At 42.1% G+C, this 20,369-nt stretch overlaps 1 long non-coding RNA gene across 1 annotated transcript; it reads right to left on the reverse strand.

The window, feature by feature from the left end:
* Window positions 1-5,037: 5,037 nt before the first annotated feature.
* Window positions 5,038-11,737, reverse strand: LOC148003233 (uncharacterized). The gene is made up of 2 exons (XR_015629280.1): window positions 11,485-11,737; window positions 5,038-6,640 (listed from the first exon to the last, which is right to left on the reverse strand). It is a non-coding gene; the product is annotated as an uncharacterized LOC148003233 (long non-coding RNA).
* Window positions 11,738-20,369: the final 8,632 nt, after the last annotated feature.

Consider the following 20,369-nt stretch of genomic DNA (forward strand, 5'->3'; position numbering starts at 1 on the left):
TCCGTATCCTACTTCATCTTGTAGTGATTTCTGAACTTCTTTCCTTGCACCTGTGATAAAATATCCTGACAAAAGCAACTTAAAGCACACAGGGTTTATTTTTGCTCATATTTGAAAGTATAGCCAACCATGGTGCAGGAAGTCAAAGCAGTGGGAGACTGTAGCTGCTCGTCCTAAAGTATCCATAACAAGGAATAGAGATTGTACTGCTGCACAGGCCTTTCTGCACTCACATACTCAGGGAGTCAGTCAGGGACTGCAGCTACAGGAATGCAACCAAAATACTGCCCAGGTGCCAGGCATGGTTTGAGTAGGTACATCTTCCAAACAAGTCTATTTTCTGCTAAAAGAACAACCAACACCACCCAGCTATGAATTTGTGTTTATGCCTAGCAGGGATCTCTCTGCCCTTATCCATGTGGCCTTTATAAGCAGTCACAGATCAATCTGGTGCTTCCACTTGTCTAAGACCATCCGCTCCTTGTTGGTATGAGGCAGGTTTGAGGATTGTGGGATGAAGCATTTGTGGGTGCCAGGGGAACCTGTGCAGAGGCAGCTGTTATCCACTGTCTCTCCATATAGCCAGTACCTTTGGAATACAGTTTCTTTATGTTCACTCTGTAGGACCTGCTACCCTAAAATACCAGAGCTCCTTTTTTCACTATGTTGAAGTGCAGATGCATTGAGTTCACAAATGATTAGAATGACTTTCAAAAGATATTACTCCGAATTTTCTCTGCTTCATTCAATACTTATTGACAGTCTCCAAGCTGTGAAAGACACAAAAGAGCTAGTTGATGCAACCTGAAGAAGTTAGCAGGGGCATGGCATTAGTGCAGCAGCACTGGGGCAAACCAAACAGTAGTTGATTCAGAGACACAAACTGATGGAGAAGAGCATTGAAGTTTCTGAGAAAATTCAGCAGGGAGGTATATAGGAACCACAGTGATCTGACTGCAAGAGGTATGTTAGGTTCAAGCTAGGTCTTGAGATTGAAAGAAAGGGAGGACCTTGTCAAGCCCCAGTGCACTGGTATCCCGAATAATCCTCTTGCTTTTACATCGAGACATGAGTCCCGTGTATGCGTGGGGTGGTGTGTGTCCTCAAATTGGAGTGAGAGTCTCCTCATTCTGAGGGTCTTTCAGGAAGATGGACAACAGAACTTCCTATAATGCCTTATGGTCACAGGTAGTTAAGAAAAACCAAGGACACTACTGCTTGCCAAAGAAGCAAAAGCAGATGCCCTCTAGGCAGCTACAAATATAGAGAAGCCTCTGGGGCTTTGGAGCCCACAAACTGTATCTTTCTCCTAAGAAGAAACACTAGCATGGCTATAAAAGATTCCTTTTCTTACCTAGTAAGCTGGCACATTAAGGCTTCCAAAAATGTTTTATCAATGCAAACGAAGGCATTATTGCCTGTGATTAAAGCATTAGCACCTTCATGTTTTTTTATGCTCATAAATAATTTATTTTTCATAGTAATGTTTCAGTACCATAGTTGTCGAATTCATTTGTTTCATTTTTATTTCAAGGAAAATGATATCAAAATGATATCCAAATACTTGCATTTTCTGAAGATTACAAGTTAAATTCTGATGGGTGGGTGAGATTTTTATATTTTTATTTTTCTCTCTTCCATATTTACCTTTTAAAGTAGAATGTGATTGGGCACAAACTTATTTTGATTCACAAGCCTTGCTGAGTTAGAAGACCTAGGGAAACTTACAGTTTTGTTTTTGGTACTTTAGGAAACAAGCCACTTGTGGGAATTCTTCTGTCAAGCTGTTTTAATTTGTGTTTACTTCGTAGACTAGTACATGCAGAATTAACTACATGAAATGAATAAAAAACTTAAGATGAAACTTAAGCCATCTTAATTTGGTCTACTAAGGAGTCCAGCCCAACAGCTAAACACTTTAGACCACGAGGTTAACATTAACAGTAGGTTACATTATGTCTTACAACAAATGTTCTATCAACCTCTTAAGTCACACCTACAGTATCACATGTAGAAGTTTTATCTTCCCTTTAATTTTCATGCCACATAGATGTTTTAAATGTTAACAAAAATAAAAAAACATGAAAAATATATTATCAGTAGGATTGAAAGTACACATCAAACACATAGTTCTGCTGAAGCCTAGTCTACTTCTTCCATCTGTGATATGTTGTCATCCCCCTCCAGGGGTGGCAGTTATTCACTTATAGCAGCACTGGTATCACCCACAGTAGGATCATCCTCTTCAATACCTAGATCATGCTTGATCGTCCTGTTGTTCCTGTTAGCATGGGTCTGGGGATCTTCTGGACTTAAGCCAAAAGACAGAAGTGAAGTTTCATAGAGCAGAATGACCAGATCCTTCACAGAGTTGTCATTCTTGTCAGCCTCTGCCTTTTACCTTAAGGTTTCAGTATGGAGTGATCAGGGTTTATTTCTAGGTGTTTCTTTACTGCCATGTAACCCATTGTTGAGTTGTCTCTGAGGGCTTGAGCTTTCATGATTCTCTCCATGTTTGTTGTCCACCCATTTGTACTTGTGACAATGCAGCATGGTGATCTCACCAATCAGTTTGACACAACTACATTTTTAATGATTTCCTCCAAAATATATTTTTTAATTTTGCCGAGGTTCTCAAATTTTGTCTTTTTCTCTTCCTCTTTCTTCCTTTCCTCTTCATCTTCTGGAAGATGTAGTCTTTCATTGGTAACTGACATCAAGGTCTTGGCCTACAATTGCTTCAGCTGTGCACAGTACTCATCAATGGGCTCATTTATATAGATTACTTCCAAGTCATGCTTTCAGAGACATTTCACTTAGGCTGAGTTAGCAACCTGGTTCTTGGTCTCACCTGTGATAAGATAGATATGTTTCTGGTTTTCCTTCATTCTGGTGCAGTAGAGGAGATGGTTTCTTTGAAGGGGTAGTGTGCAGTCACAGAACACTCAGCCCTAAGATGACTGCTGCAAGATTATGAGATCGTTGGATAAAAGCCTTTCCCATGAACTGATGGCACAGGAAGATTCCGGGACCAGTCACAGGATGTTTCAGCCTGAGCAAACAACACATGTCTTCAAGCAAATACCAGATGTCTCCACCAGATGACCTTTTTGCTTCCTGCTATCGGTGCCAAGAATACCCTCACCCCTCCCTCCTTTGTGTTTCATAAAGGTCACTCCCCCTATCTTAAAGCCTCAAAACCTGTAACGCTTGCCCCATTAAATGAGACCTTAACAACAGAAACTTGCTTGGTCTCCTTCTTTTCTCCCTCCCCTTGACCCTCAGGTAGAGCCTCTTTGGGACGCTGAGTAACTGAACCTGCTGGACCGGTCAGGATAGGGGTGTGAGTTTTCAAGTTATTGGAGGTGAAGGGATTTGTTCAATTTGTCACTGAGATACCTTCTGCAAAATTATGAAAGATGTTTTGGAGAAAAAAGGTTAAAATGGGTATAAAGCATTGTCATGAATTGGTTTTCCTTAACAGACTTAGCGGCATTACTCAGGCTGGTAATGCTGTTCTGATGGAAAGCAAGGTGCCAAGTCACAAGACAACTAACTTCTGAATCATCTTCCTCTTGACAAGATGGAAAATGTGAGCTGAGAATGCAGTATTGGAAACTCACTATCTGCTTTTAGGTTAGATCTTGCTGTCTGCACACAGCAGACAGGTGCTTGGACTCATTCTGCCCACAGCTCTATGTGAAAACACAGGTTGAGAGCTGGCTTATCAAGGTGCCTTGAGGACCATGGGCAAAAAATGTAACTAGGAACTCCTCAAAGTGGTTTTCTTAATAGGGAAAACTGCCTAAAGGCAAAGGAGAAAAAATTCTTGGAGTTGCTAACTGAGGGGTCTGTTGAATGCACCATGCCTTCGGGTGTGCCTAAACTTTTGACATTAAAATACTAGCATTGTAATTTTACTGTGCTTTGTTCAGGTGCACTCTAGTCTGCATGCTGTTTATTGAACAAGCCTGTAAGTGTAGGAAAACAACAACAATATCAACAGCAACTACAACAAGAACAGTAACAACAAAACAAAACAAAAAACAAACAACAACAACAAAACAGTAAGTGACTTTCAAGAGCCAGTGGTCTTGAAAGGCAAAACAAACTCAACTGAGGATGTAATTAGAAAACCAGAGGAGGGTGAAAATTCCCTCAAGTAAAACAAAGCTAATTGAAATGTCATCACTGTCAACATCTATTCACAAAATTAAAAAACATAAAAACAAACAAAACAAAACAAAACAAAAACAAAAACAAAAACCAGTATCCTACCTATTCCTATCTATGTACTAGGAGCCTGGCTTTTTCTTCATTGGGTAAAACACTTATTTCGAAAATGACTCCCCAAGCCTGGATTAAATAACAGCAAATTTACTTAACCTAGGTGGCTTGATGTAGATAATGCCTCTGAGGGGGTAATTGAAGAGGTAGAATTTGTCTTCACATAATTGGCTTCATTTAGTCAAAAATCAAACCCTGTCAAGCCCTTCATCTGCAGAGCCTGAGGGGATTCAGGCTCCAAGTTTACAGAATCCTCAAAGTCAACTGCTTCCCAAACGTTCCTGGAGCTGAGGGGAGAGAGGTAGCCCAAAGAAGAGAAGATATGCACAATGGAGTACAGTCGAGAGGAAGAGAAAGGGAAGAGAAAAATAGAGAAATGAGCGACTAGGGGAAAAAAATATAAGTGTAGAGGAGAGAAGAATAATAAGAAAGACAGAAAATGAGAGGAGAATGGCTGAGAGGAGGGGATAGAAGAGAATGGGGGAGGGGAGAGAGGAATATATAAGGGGGACAAGTGGAGAGAGTGGCAAATGGGAGAAGGAGGAGATAGAAGAGTATGGGAGGAGAAGGGAGAGAAAGAATGTAGAGGAGCTACCACCTACTGTCATCATCATATTCCACAGACCACACCCCTCACAACAACCATGCTGGGGGTGTCTCTACAGATGCATTTAGGATATGAAAGATCCCACGCAGAGAGACCCTTACTCAAGTCTTGGGAAATCGCGGACCCCAGACACAGAGAGACCATTTTGGATGTAATAAGCAAAGGCGAGGTTTATTACGGAGACCTATTACAGAGATCTCCGGGCCGACGCATATCCCACGCAGGAGACAGAGGTGTCGACCCCGAGAGGCTGGGAAAAAGAGTATTTAAAGGCAGAGGCTGTGAGCACCAGGGGATGGGGGATGTCAAAGGGGAATGCACCACAAGTTACAGGATTGTTTTATGGCTCCAGGAGATAAGGGGACGCCAGAAGGTTTTATGGCCCCCTGGTTCCTGGAACAGAGCTACTAAATCAGGAGAAGGGTAGGGTCTTTAGGTCCTCATTATTTTTAAAAGTTTGTCAAAATTGATGGAGCATTTGTATTTGAAACACCTCTGGTTAGGCTTGGGCTGTCCGGTTTCTTGGAATGCTCTCTGTAGGACACAATGGCTGAAAAGCACAAGTAGGGGCTTATCAGGGTCTGGAGGACATCTGGTTAAAGTATGACTCTGAGTAAGCTGGGGGGATGTCTTTGGATGGTTTATGGCTCAGTCCTCGATAGCCTGAGCTGGTTCTTGCATTCCTTTTCTTTATCTTTATGGCCTGCTATTTCTGGCGGCAGGGCTTAGCCCTCAGTTTGTGGCTTTTGGGGCTAACTCTTTTAATTTTATATTTTTAAACCTAGAATTTGTATAATTTTCTTTTCATTCCCGTCTTCTCCTACTAAATAATTCTAATCTTAGAATTTTGATATCAAGTCTTATTTGGTCTCACCAGTTGTCCTAACTGACTGGTACTGTTGTCTCACAACCATCAACCGCACAGCACCCACTCAATTTTTAACAAAAGCAGTTAACCTGTTTGTCACGCAGGAGCCAAAAACTAAAACCAAGAAAATTATTAATAATGGCCCAGCTGTAGCAGAGAGTAGGGTAGTCATCTAGGGAGATCTACTAAACTAGCTCTCAAACCATCTCTTATGTGTTTTTCTGTCTGTCTTTTGTCTAACCTTTTTTTAAGTTTATTTATGGAGTCTTTAATTACTCCTGAATGGTCTGTATAGAAGCAACATTTTTTCAGTGTAGCACACAGGCTCCTTCTTTAAGGAATATCAGGTCTAATCTTTTTTTATTTTGAAGGACTACCTCTGAGAGGGAGGTTAGGTATTCTTGGAGGTCAGCTAAAAAGTCTTTGGCATCAGGATTCTATCTGGACACTATCTAAACCTATATACCAAGGTCATGACTGTCTTTCAGAACTTCTAAACTTATACAGGTTGTGATCTCTGAGGCACAGTCCCAAGAAGTGTTAGGAGTATTAACATATGTAATGTTACATCATTTGTAATAGAAATCAAGCCTATCCCCACACCTATCTCGATGGAACCCAGGACAAACGTGACTAAATTTCCCTCTAGGTCTCAGCTCTCAGCCCTAACAGCTAGTACACGGCTGGTGAGGGCTGAGAACTGACGGCTGTCAGGGTGGTCAGCAGCACCAGGTATGGTCCTTTCCAGCGAGGCTCGAGTGTCTGGGCTCAGTGTAGCTGCAGTCTCCGACTGATGGGATGTCTCAGGGGTCTCCAGGGCATAGGCTGCTGTCAGCTGTGAGCAGATTTCTTTCTGTATCACCTGTAGGTTTTTTAGCCTGGCACACAAATCATTATTACTATGACATGTTGGTTCAGTAACATCATCTAATACAGTCAGGGGAGCTGAGGCCCCATATAAGATCTCAAAGGGGATAAGGCTGAATCTGGAAGGGGTATTTCTTGTTCTGAAGAGAGCAAGAGGGAAGGAGTGTCACCCAGTCTGTGCCAGTCTCCATGGTCAATTTGTTCAGGGTCTTTTTTTTAGAGTTCTATTTATTTACTCTACCTGTCCTGAACTTTGAGGTCTGTAAATATAATGTAATTTCTAATCGACCTCTAAATATTTGGCCACACCCTGGCTTACCTTGGCAACGAAAGTAGGGCCGCTGTCAGACCAGATTACCTTGGGCATTCCAGACCTGGCGAAGATTTCTTCCAGTATCTTCTTGATGATTGTAGAGGCCGTCTCTCGTTTGGTGAGGAAAGCTTCTATCTATTCCTGAAAAAGTATCTACAAGCACTAGGAGATACTTGTGATCATATTTTTCTGGTTTTATCTCAGTGAAGTTCACTTCGACTTTTCGTTAAACTCTCTAGGTCTCTTTGTCCTGTTTGTTTGTTAAGCATTTATTTACTGACGTATCTTATACTTTCTACTGTCTCTCTTGGCTAAAATCTTAAAGTCTATTACATATACCTTAACTACTTGGACAAACTTCTTATCTCTTAAATGAGTCCATTTCTGTATTTGGCAAAGTGAGTCTTTTGTTTGTTCTTTGGGGGGTATAGCTTTCTCCCCAAGTGTGTCATTGTCTTTTTATCTTTTAAACAACTTGGGCCTTTTCTTCTGTTGTACATTCTAAGTGAGGCCATCCCTTAGTCCAATCTCAGTTCCCAGTGGCTGTTTCTTGTAGGCCTGTAACCAGGATAGGCTCCTGTATAGCCATTTCCCGAGCCACTTTATCTGTTTTGTTATTGTCCCATGTCACTGAATCTCTTTCCTCCTGATATCCTGAGCAATGAATAGTACTCACAGTTTTTGGCTTCATCAGGGCATCTAAGAGATGGCAAAGGCATCTGTGGCGCTGATGTGCTGGGGGTTGGGGTTCAGCCATTCTAGATGACATTGTGTTGTCTATCATGGCAGCACCCACTTGTCTCTGACCTTCATTCATGAAGAGAACTGTTCCCGTCTGTGGACAAGGTCCTCGGCTTTCAGCAGGGGTCAATCAGCCAGTCACAGAGGTCTTTCCTCCACCCATGGTCTTTTGCCAGTGCTTGACACTCGTGTGGTCGTGGCTCCAGGTCAGGATTAGGCAGCAAGGTGACCAGATTGTCCCCAACCGGTGGAGAATCTAGTCTATGACAGCTGACCAGTGGTCCCATCCTTTGGGACATTCTATTTAAAGGCAAAACATCAGCCACTCTACCACAGTTTAAGTCCTGGATCGGGTGATAATTGTTAGTGCCCAGCTGGCAGGAGTGATGTGTTCCAAGCAGAAAAACACTAAGCTATTCATCTCCCAGCATCAGGTACTGGTGCACTGAGACAGGTCTTAAGCTCCACATACACAGTCTATAGATATGCATACACATGGCCTCATCCAGCCATTTCAGCCCACGCAAGCCAATTTGGAGAGCAATTTTCTCATGAGCAAGGGATAGGGGCAGTCAGGGATGACCATGAATTAGTGGGTGGGTTACCCGGCCCACACCAAGGTCCACTGTTCTTCGGGCAGTCCATAAGTATTGTTCGTTGTCAGTAGCTCCTTGCACTCAAGGTCTTTGGATATTGGCCCACTGGGGGGCATAGGAGCACAGAGCATTGGGTCCCTGTATCCACAAAACAACTGGGCAGGCTTCTCTTCTATCTCTGTGCATAGCCAGCACCAAGAGGCTCTCCAGTGTCCCCTCTTGTTCTTTCTTGGGCAGTCCCTGACCCAGTGTCCTTTTTCTTTGTATTAGGCACACTGATCTTTAGCCAGGAATTCTCTTCTGTTGTCAGGTACTATCTTCCTAGGTTTCCTAACTATTGTGGCCAGTATATGTTCTTCTCTTGTCTTTTATCTCTCTTTAGCTCTCTAACTTTTTTTTTGTCTCTTTTCTTCCCTAGCTTCCTGTTCTTTTTATCTCTTTCTCTGTAACTTGTACTAACTCTCAGCAACTTAACTTAACCCTTTAAATTTTTGTAACATTCTCTTTATATCTTTTCCTTATCTTAGCCAGATTGGTGGGGCATTTTCTAGCCCCTCAGAGACCCACCCTTGGAGCCTGGCAGCAGACCTGGCACTCCCTACCTTTAGGTGTTTGAAGAGAGCAGGCAGAAGTGAGGGCCTTCCATCGTGTCTGGAACATTTTTTTTTTCTGGCCTCTAGTAGGATTCCGTCTTTTCTCGGTGGTAAAGAAGACCTGTAACAGTTACTAACAAGAATCTCAAATGGGATGGTGAGAAAACAAGGGAATCTTGAGGATAGAGGTCCACTGAAGAGGGCAAATAGCATTTAGTCACACAGCTAAGCCAGGAGGCTTTCTTGGACAAAAAGACCTTGTGTCTGTGAAACAGAGAAGTGAGCAGAGGGGCAGTCTATCTGTTACAGGTTGTCTCTCTGGACTTAGATTTTCCCTTAAGGAGTACCTTCTTTTAGTGCCAGCTCAGTGGCTCTGTCTCTCAATAAACCCAGCCTCTGAAGGACACTAGGCTTCTAGTAAGAACTAATAACAAAAGGATGGAGAGACGGTTAGAACCTGAGTGTTAGATACTAAGCAGCTGACAAAAGAATTGTAACCAGTTCACCTGGGGCTTTCAGGACCTCAGTAGCAGCCCTTTACCAAACTTTTTCAGTGGGCTAAAGGCCCATGGAAACGAAAACATTAATCCTGACCTCGGCCACAGCCAAAGCCTGAATTCTAAATTCAAACTGGCAAAACAAAACAAAGTTCTTTACAGTTTGTTGTAGATTCTTTGAAACTATTTTAGGGGCTTCTCTGCCCCCCAACCTGGGACATTTCTACCACAGGGGCAGGAACTGGCTGCTGTGGGGATAGGATCAAAGGCATTCTCCATGCTAATGATGACCAGTGAGAAAAGTAATTTAATGCTGGAGACTGACTCCTCTCTTGGAATAGGGCCAGCAGATAAGGCAGGCTCCTTAAAGAACTTCTCTTAATGAGCACCCTCTTTCTGTGAGCAAGAGTTGAAGGTCTGGTCACTAAAAGCAGAAATTCCTTTCTTGTTCTTGTTTTCCTTAGATTCCTCCCCCACCTCACTCTCAGCCTTTTTAGATTATTCTTTATGTAGCATTTTTAACACAGCCTGTCCCTTTTTTTTATAGCCTATTGACAGCATTTCTGATCTTTTAGGCAGCTACGCACTAAGTGCCATACCGGCTGAAACTCCACCTTTAAGATTCTTTGTTCCCAAGCAAAATTTAAATCTTTTTTTTAGCTTACCTCAGCTGTCCACCGTGAGATTCCCAGAGATCGAGAACCAAGGTGTAGTAATTCACTAAGAAATCTTTCTATAGTGTTTCTTTTTACCTTAAGCCTTTTCCTTTTAAACAGCTCCTGAAGAGCCAGAAAAATTGGGTGAGACTTGAGAAGTCCCCATGTTCACTGCAGCAGCTCCACAGCTAGTTTCGCTCCCCCCTACTGTGTGTTGGGAGCACAAGCACAGATAAAACACTATGTTTTAAAAACTTAACATTGGCTATCAACCAACACACCGCCACTAGAGCGGGGTCCATAAAATTAAGTTTCTTACTCACTATACTTGTTTTATACCGGAGGCCTAATCTGGGGAACTTTTTTATTTATGAGCGGTTTTGTCCTAAAGGTTTTTGTTAATGTCTGTTTACACAACTGTTAACAGCAGCTAGGTTGGTCAAAGGGGAGTAAAGGGTGGCGCCTCTCTCCTTGGGGAGGAGGCTCAAGAGAGAAAGACAAAACTCCCTGGCAGAAAACAATTTTTCTCAAGCAAATTATTTTTAACTCTTAACTTAAGCACCAAGAGGACCAAGTAAAACTCTTTGACGAACAAAGCAAACAGTTTCATGATTTCAAACACAGTCATCAGTCCAAGATTTTAAACACAGTCGTCAGTCCAAATTCAAACACAGTCGTCAGTCCAAAATTCAAAAACGAAACAAAAGCCAAAAAGACACTCGACAATACCACAGAAAACAAGCCAGACAAACAATATCAAGACAAAGCATCTTATAACCAACTTTCACAGATGCCTGGTACCTTCAGTACGTGGCCCAAACTGCAGCTTAACCTTAGCTGCTTTTGGGATGAGATGGACCATCTGATTCCACCTCCCAACAGGATTCCAGAGTGTCCTCTTGTCCTAACGACCAAGCACACTTGTCCCTGCCTATATTTAAATAGGCAGCCGAACTCGACCTCTGACGGAGTGGGATTCCTCGTCCACTCCCGCCTAGGTAAAAGGAGCATTCCATCTCCTTTGTTCCAGAAAACCAGAGTCAGGTCCTCCTGACTGTCCATAGCCGGGCTCTCCCAACTGTTCTCCGCCCGTGGAACGTCTTCCAGGGGCTGCAGCCTTGCGGGCCCGGGGCGTCCCCCCTTCCGCAGCCAGGGGGTCCTCACGGACCACAAAGGCAACTGCACTGAGTGGGGATACACATCCACTCTCCTACAGGGCAGGAATACACATCCACCCTCCTAGCACAGGGCAGGAATACACATCCACCCTCTCAGCACAAGGCAGGAATACCCATCTGCCCTCTTACCACAGGGCAGGAATACCCATCTGCCCTCTTAACACTGACCAGTACTAAGACACACATATACACACACACGGCGGAACCAAAACAGAGACAGACACAGACTGACAATTGCGGCGCCGCTCTCACAGAAACACTCAGACAAACATCCAACTCACCTCCAAGGGGTCTTCGAAGTCTGGGGTAGTCGCGCAGATCCCGGACGAGCCCCCATTATTATGAAAGATCCCACGCAGAGAGACCCTTACTCAAGTCTTGGGAAATCGCGGACCCCAGACACAGAGAGACCATTTTGGATGTAATAAGCAAAGGCGAGGTTTATTACGGAGACCTATTACAGAGATCTCCGGGCCGACACATATCCCACGCAGGAGACAGAGGTGTCGACCCCGAGAGGCTGGGAAAAAGAGTATTTAAAGGCAGAGGCTGTGAGCACCAGGGGATGGGGGATGTCAAAGGGGAATGCACCACAAGTTACAGGATTGTTTTATGGCTCCAGGAGATAAGGGGATGCCAGAAGGTTTTATGGCCCCCTGGTTCCTGGAACAGAGCTACTAAATCAGGAGAAGGGTAGGGTCTTTAGGTCCTCATTATTTTTAAAAGTTTGTCAAAATTGATGGAGCATTTGTATTTGAAACACCTCTGGTTAGGCTTGGGCTGTCCTGTTTCTTGGAATGCTCTCTGTAGGACACAATGGCTGAAAAGCACAAGTAGGGGCTTATCAGGGTCTGGAGGACATCTGGTTAAAGTATGACTCTGAGTAAGCTGGGGGGATGTCTTTGGATGGTTTATGGCTCAGTCCTCGATAGCCTGAGCTGGTTCTTGCATTCCTTTTCTTTATCTTTATGGCCTGCTATTTCTGGCGGCAGGGCTTAGCCCTCAGTTTGTGGCTTTTGGGGCTAACTCTTTTAATTTTATATTTTTAAACCTAGAATTTGTATAATTTTCTTTTCAGATAGTAACAGACAAACACCATTTGCAGTGTTTGGGGGCTCTATATACTCATCTGTCCATAACAACATGAAATTATAGAAAGAAGCATAAATCTTCACTCCGTTAATAATTTTTCTACTAAGAAATAAGAGCATACCCTATGAACGAAAGCAAATCATTCTTTATTCATCAAGCAGTATACTTTTAAATATAATATCAAACTTGGATGAGGAGGAACAGAGGCACCAGCAGGATCCTCCCCTTCAGGTTCACAGCTTGGTCCTACTTCTTGTGCTGTTTCTGCTTCTAAATCTGCCAAGAAGAACTAATTTTCTTTGTTCCACTCCCAGGTTTCTGTTGGACCCTCCAGGGATCCCTCAGTCTTTGCCCCCTTTTGAGTCTTGCTGATTCATGTGAAAAGTTTTCTTCCTAACAAAGGAATATCTTGGCCTTTCAGTTTGGTTGCTGAGCAGTAACAGCTGAGCAGTAACACTGTTAAGTCAGTTCCTGTGTTTTGTTCCTGTTTTTCTCCTGATGGTGTAACCTTGTTTTTCCACTGTGTTTCCTGGAATTCTCTAACTGATGAACTTGGGGTATATATTCTGTGAAGCTCAGTAAAGTTTTGGCATTATCATACACAAATAAGCTGAGGGTGTGTCTTTTCTTAAATCCCCCAGGCCTATGCCCTGTTCTCAGTACTGTGACAGTGCAGGCACTATCAGCTTCTTTGCTGCCTTAGTTTTGGTTATTACTATGATAGAATATCTGGACCAAAAACATCTGAGGGGAGAAAGTACTCATTTATATTATATCCCCCAGTTAAGTTCATTACTGAAGGGAAGTCAAATCAGGAAGTCAATGCTCCTCCCTACTTTTAATTAGGTCTCCTACCTACATTGGGATCCCATCTCAGTTAACCCCATCTAGAAATTTTTTCCTGACATTGCGAGAGCTTTATCTACTAGGTTATTCTATGTTCTGTCATGTTGACAAATAAAATTCACCATCACTGACAGGATTCATACTTTACTCAGGTCTAATGGCACCTGACCTGAAGCAGGAAGAGTGCCCTCCAAATAGACACAAGAAATAAAATGCAAAATACAGTCTGCCCCTGAGCTTGTGCCCAGATATGGTAAATTGCTAACTGTCAAGGGCACTGAAAACAAACTTGTCAGACTGATGCTTGTCAAACAACGTTTAACGGAGTATGGATGCCCTGAGTACTGAGTGTGGAACCTAGTCCAGCAAGCCCCTTTGACCTGCAAACCCACCGACCCAATTAAGCATGTAGGATTTGGCATAAATGGAGATTTTTCTCAGGGGAATGTGGGTGGAAATGTCTCCACTGAATCCTCTGAAATAGCTTTTTAGTAACCAGCACTTTACAATATGAGAACTATTGAATTAGACATCCATTAGCTTTCATTCCCTAGGGAGGAAGGAATCCTACTTTCCTGAATACTTGCTGACTGAGAGAGACAAGAGGAATGACAAAACCCATACCAATGGAATATCAGCTCACTGAGGGGTGGCAACAAGTTGAGTCACTTCCCTAGCAAAGCAAAACTTAAGAGACACAAAGAAAGAGAGCCACTCCGAAGAGTATAGATCCCACTCTGAATACCTTGTTTGCTTAAAATGGTCCCCAGCACTGAGATCCATTCATGAACCTTTGGCTCCCTATGTGCTTAACAAAGAAAATCTTATCCTCACACTTCTGTTCTCTAGTTTTCGAATTCCTGTGTGTTGCACCAAGTGCATAAAATGTGAAACAAGCATTTCTGTTCCTGGACATGACATCCATTTTAGGGTCAACTTGGTCAGTGTAATCCGAAGCATCTGGGGCTAATTAGCTCTTAATTATTCTGGAATGGAGCTTTCTCTCCGTAATGAGTAGAGAACATCATTGACTTATTGTTGGAGTGGCAGAGATAGAAGGACTTTTGGAGATCCCTGGTTAGCCTGTCTAGTACATTTTGGCGTGTTTATGTTTCTAAGAGACTGTCTCAGGAAGAAGGTGGATGGCTCCTTTGGAATGATAGCTTAAGTGGACCTCTAATCTCCACATTCATGTAAGCATATGTGCACATGCACCTAGACACTTAATAACACACACACACACACACACACACACAGAGAGAGAGAGAGAGAGAGAGAGAGAGAGAGAGAGAGAGAGAGAGAAACAGAGAGAGAAACAGAGAGAGAAACAGAGAGAGACAGAAACAGAGACAGACAGGGAGAGAGGGAGACAGATACCAAGAGACAGAGAGACAGAGAGAGTGATGGAGACAGAGAGACAGAAACACAGAGAGAGAGAGAGAGAGAGAGAGAGAGAGAGAGAGAGAGACAGAGACAGAGACAGAGACTGAGACAGAGACAGAGACTAGGCTTCTGGATACAAGATCAATCTCAATAAACAGGGAGCTGGTCAGTGTCTTTGAGGGCAGTTAATCTGGGAAGGGTCTCTGAAAGCACTTGTATCAACTGTACTGTACTGTATGTACTGTGTACATATTTAAGACGACTATGGGTTGGGGATTTAGCTCAGATGTAGGGCGCTTGCCTAGCAAGCCCAAAGCCCTCGGTTCGGTCCCCAGCTCCAGAGGGGGTGGGAGAACACTATTATAGGCAGAGGGAGCTTAGACTTAAACCTTAATTTTGACAATTGTAAAAAATATAAAGCAAGTTTTCCATCACAATAAATTAGAAAATAATGAGTTTCCTAATGAATAGAGTCCAAGCATGTTAAGAGGGTAAATATTTTGATTTGCGTGAGAGTATCACCCTGTATTGGTGAGGCAGAGCAAATTGGTGAAGATGGATTTGTGGGTGAGTGGGCTCAGAAGTGCTTTCTTAGATCATTACTAGTATACTCTGTTTTTGGCTCCCTGTGCAACCCCATATGCCCCTGCCTCTTACATACGTTAAGATGGTAAGCCCATGGCTTTCATCTGTACACGAAGTTCCTCCCTCATGAAGACCCACAAATAGGAGGGATGAGTCTAAAGTGGGACATCCACGGTATGTATATGGTATCTATATTCGATACTTTTGTGGCTGTGAACAAATACCTTTGGCTAAATGTGCTCATGTACTGATATCATCTTTAAAGCTAATCTTAAAATGAGCGGGGTTTGTCTTCCAGTTTTACTTGCTCTCTGGCATCCCCCTAACCTCTCATGAAAACAGACACACCTACTTACTTAGACATCTATTCATAGCTATCATCTAGCTTCCCTAACCACAACCCGTGTCCAAAAGGATCAAGAGTAAAGGACATTTTGGAGACCATCTCGTACAGTTTCAGTTTTTTCAAAATTTGGGCCTGGTTTTGCTCAGATCTCTTGTTTCTTACCATAGGGGGATTTTATATCTCGATCACACTCCTCTCCAAATATTTAAAGCACTTGACTACCAAACGCTGATTCTTTGCATATTTATTTGCAGCTCAAATTCCAGAATATAAGGTCATATATGGGGAGAAAAATGAATGGAAGTCTTTATGAGAGGGTTCTGCTCATAAATAGTCTTTAAATGACCCATCACTCAAGAGTCACTTGATAAAATTCCAGAATATTTGCAGTATTTTCCATTGGGTTGAATAATTTATTAACATTTAATATTTCACAACAGTAATACAGAGCATCAGATAAAAATTTTATAAGCACATTTTTAAGCAAAATGGAATGTGAGTCATTGGGCAGTGCTGGGTACCAGAGATTGCCCTTTACGTCTAAGATCAGACTGCAAAATTGAGCTCCTCGGCCTGTCAGCTCCCCAAAGGTGCCTTAAGCTCATGCCTTAGGATGCTGTGAGTTTAGCTGAACAGCACTATCTCCTTATGGAGTGATCTACCTATGCCACTGTATGCTTTAAATGTCTGTAACTAGAACATTTTTTGTACTCAACATGAGAATATTTAGCTCTGAGATAACAATTGCAAATTTGATTTAAGGTTCATCTTCTCTGTCTACGTTTCTATTTCTTTCTCTTCACACAGATTGTATGTGCAGGCCTATAGGTGTTTCTGCATGCAGAAGCCAGCATCTGAAACTGCGTCTCTTTTCTCAGGTGTCAGCAACATTATCTCCTACTTTTGGGGACAGTCAGTGTCTTTTACTGGCCTGGAAACAGGTATATAAATTAATCTGACTGGCCAGAGAGCTTTGTGGTCTGTTTATCTCTACTTCCAACAAATGGATTATAAGTACACACCAATATGACCAGCTTTTGTTTTTTGTGTGGGTTCTGAGAGAATTATCTCTGGTCCTCATCCTTGCAAGGCAAGAACTTGACCAAACCAACTTTCTCCTTTATTTTATTCTACACATGTAGCATATATAATCCATGAATTACAAAAATCAAAAGGAAATACTTTTTAAATTTTATTTATTTACAACTGTTATTGTGTGTGTGTGTCTGTGTGTCTGTGTGTATGGTGTGTATGTGTGTGTGTAAATGTATATGGTGTGTGTGTGTAAATGTATATGGTGTGTGTATGTAAATATATATGGTGTGTGTGTGTGTGTGTGTGTGTGTTTAGGTGCACATGTCATGCTACATAGGTATAGTTCAGAAGGCAGCTTGATGTAGTCAGTTCTCATTCCATCTTTACAGGGATTAGGGGTTCAACACAGGTCTCCAGACTTGCTCACCAAGCACATTACCACTAAGTCACTTTCTATCTCTTTTTATTTCTAATTATGCATGGCAAACTAACACAGATCAGATATAACCTGCTGAGTGTCATTTAGAATATGAAGTGCCTTTGATTTGGAGCAGTGTTGCTCTAAATTGTCAACCAGATAGTGGCCAGCACACTGTGTTCCTTCCCTCTAAACTTACAAACAGTTTATTTCAAAGAACCATTGCTTTGGTGAGTCAGCCAACGCATTACAAACAAGTTTATTTCTACAAGCACATGGATTGTAGTTATTCAATTCAATATAACACATGTGCTTCATTGACAGCATAATACAGATAGCCAACTCAACATGCTCTTGAAATACTCTGGGGACAAATCTGAAGGTGTTTCTATGGGGGCTTTTCCAGATTAGGCTAACTATAGGAAGAATTACTCAAAATGTTAGTGTTACTATGGGTTAGAATCCCAGACACAGGAAAAACAGAAAGTAAGCTGAGTACCACATTCAGTTCTCTTGGGTTTCTTGCTGCAAACACCATGCAGGCAATGGTCTCATTCTTTTGGCATCACAATTGCTATTCAGTGAGCATTAACTCTTTTTTTTATGAAATTACAATTTTATTACCCAGAGATAACGCATGGATCCTTCCTAGATATCACTGCTCTTTGACATTTGAGCATTCTATAGTTATCCAATTGTTTGGACATTTTTCCTACCATTTTCCAACCTACATAGAATTACATATCATCTATTATTTAAAAAAAAGGTATCATAGAGTTGATACTGTGCATTTTTATGAGCAAGAAAGGATTTTTAACTATATCCGGTCATATTTATTCTACCTAATAGTTCTCCTTTATCTTTGGTAGAGTCCCATCACTTCTTACACGACATGCATTTTGCAGTCCAAATTCCTTTTTTTTTTTTTTATTAACTTGAGTATTTCTTATATACATTTCGAGTGTTATTCCCTTTCCCGGATTCCGGGCAAACATCCCCCTCCCCCCTCTCCTTCATTATGGGTGTTCCCCTCCCAACCCTTCCCCCATTGCCGCCCTCCCCCCCACAGTCTAGTTCACTGGGGGTTCAGTCTTAGCAGGACCCAGGGCTTCCCCTTCCACTGGTGCTCTTACTAGGATATTCATTGCTACCTATGAGGTCAGAGTCCAGGGTCAGTCCATGTATAGTCTTTGGGTAGTGGCTTAGTCCCTGGAAGCTCTGGTTGCTTGGCATTGTTGTACATATGGGGTCTCGAGCCCCTTCAAGCTCTTCCAGTTCTTTCTCTGATTCCTTCAATGGGGGTCCTATTCTCAGTTCAGTGGTTTGCTGCTGGCATTTGCCTCTGTATTTGCTGTATTCTGGCTGTGTCTCTCAGGAGCGATCTACATCCGGCTCCTGTCGGTCTGCATTTCTTTGCTTCATCCATCTTGTCTAATTGGGTGGCTGTATATGTATGGGCCACATGTGGGGCAGGCTCTGAATGGGTGTTACATCAGTCTCTGTTTTAATCTTTGCGTCTCCCTTCCCTGCCAAGGGTATTCTTTTTCCTCATTTAAAGAAGGAGTGAAGCATTCACATTTTGATCATCCGTCTTGAGTTTCGTTTGTTCTAGGGATCTAGGGTAATTCAAGCATTTGGGCTAATAGCCACTTATCAATGAGTGCATACCATGTATGTCTTTCTGTGATTGAGTTAGCTCACTCAGGATGATATTTTCCAGTTCCAACCATTTGCCTACGAATTTCATAAACTCGTTGTTTTTGATAGCTGAGTAATATTCCATTGTGTAGATGTACCACATTTTCTGTATCCATTCCTCTGTTGAAGGGGATCTGGGTTCTTTCCAGTTTCTGGCTATTATAAATAAGGCTGCGATGAACATAGTGGAGCACGTGTCTCTTTTATATGTTGAGGCATCTTTTGGGTATATGCCCAAGAGAGGTATAGCTGGATCCTCAGGCAGTTCAATGTCCAATTTTCTGAGGAAACTCCAGACTGATTTCCAGAATGGTTGTATCAGTCTGCAATCCCACCAACAATGGAGGAGTGTTCCTCTTTCTCCACATCCTCGCCAGCATCTGCTGTCACCTGAGTTTTTGATCTTAGCCATTCTCACTGGTGTGAGGTGAAATCTCAGGGATGTTTTGATTTGCATTTCCCTTATGACTAAAAATGTTGAACATTTCTTTAGGTGTTTCTCAGCCATTCGGCATTCCTCAGCTGTGAATTCTTTGTTTAGCTCTGAACCCCATTTTTTAATAGGGTTATTTGTTTCCCTGCGGTCTAACTTCTTGAGTTCTTTGTATATGTTGGATATAAGGCCTCTATCTATTGTAGGATTGGTAAACATCTTTTCCCAATCTGTTGGTTGCCGTTTTGTCCTAACCACAGTGTCCTTTGCCTTAGAGAAGCTTTGCAGTTTTATGAGATCCCATTTGTCGATTCTTGATCTTAGAGTGTAAGCCATTGGTGTTTTGTTCAGGAAATTTTTTCCAGTGCCCATGTGTCCCAGATGCTTCCCTAGTTTTTCTTCTATTAGTTTGAGTGTGTCTGGTTTGATGTGGAGGTCCTTGATCCACTTGGACTTAAGCTTTGTACAGAGTGATAAGCATGGATCGATCTGCATTCTTCTACATGTTGCCCTCCAGTTGAACCAGCACCATTTGCTGAAAATGCTATCTTTTTTCCATTGGATGGTTTTGGCTCCTTTGTCAAAAATCAAGTGAACATAGGTGTGTGGGTTCATTTCTGGGTCTTCAATTCTATTCCATTGGTCTATCTGTCTGTCTCTGTACCAATACCATGCAGTTTTTATCACTATTGCTCTGTAATACTGCTTGAGTTCAGGAATAGTGATTCCCCCTGAAGTCCTTTTATTGTTGAGGATAGCTTTAGCTATCATGGGTTTTTTGTTATTCCAGATGAATTTGCAAATTGTTCTGTCTAACTCTTTGAAGAATTGGATTGGCATTTTGATGGGGATTGCATTGAATCTGTAGATTGCTTTTGGTAAAATGGCCATTTTTACTATATTAATCCTGCCAATCATGAGCATGGGAGATCTTTCCATCTTCTGAGGTCTTCTTCAATTTCTCTCCTCAGTGTCTTGAAGTTCTTATTGTACAGATCTTTTACTTGCTTGGTTAAAGTCACACCGAGGTACTTTATATTATTTGGGTCTATTATGAAGGGTGTCGTTTCCCTAATTTCTTTCTCAGCTTGTTTCTCTTTTGTATAGAGGAAGGCTACTGATTTATTTGAGTTAATATTATACCCAGCCACTTTGCTGAAGTTGTTTATCAGTTTTAGTAGTTCTCTGGTGGAACTTTTGGGATCACTTAAATATACTATCATATCATCTGCAAATAGTGATATTTTGGCCTCTTCTTTTCCGATCTGTATCCCTTTGATCTCCTTTTGTTGTCTGATTGCTCTGGCTAGAACTTCAAGAACTATATTGA

Source organism: Rattus norvegicus, chromosome 9, assembly GCF_021556685.1.
Source record: "Rattus norvegicus strain SHRSP/BbbUtx chromosome 9, alternate assembly SHRSP_T2T, whole genome shotgun sequence".
Taxonomy (NCBI): domain Eukaryota; kingdom Metazoa; phylum Chordata; class Mammalia; order Rodentia; family Muridae; genus Rattus; species Rattus norvegicus.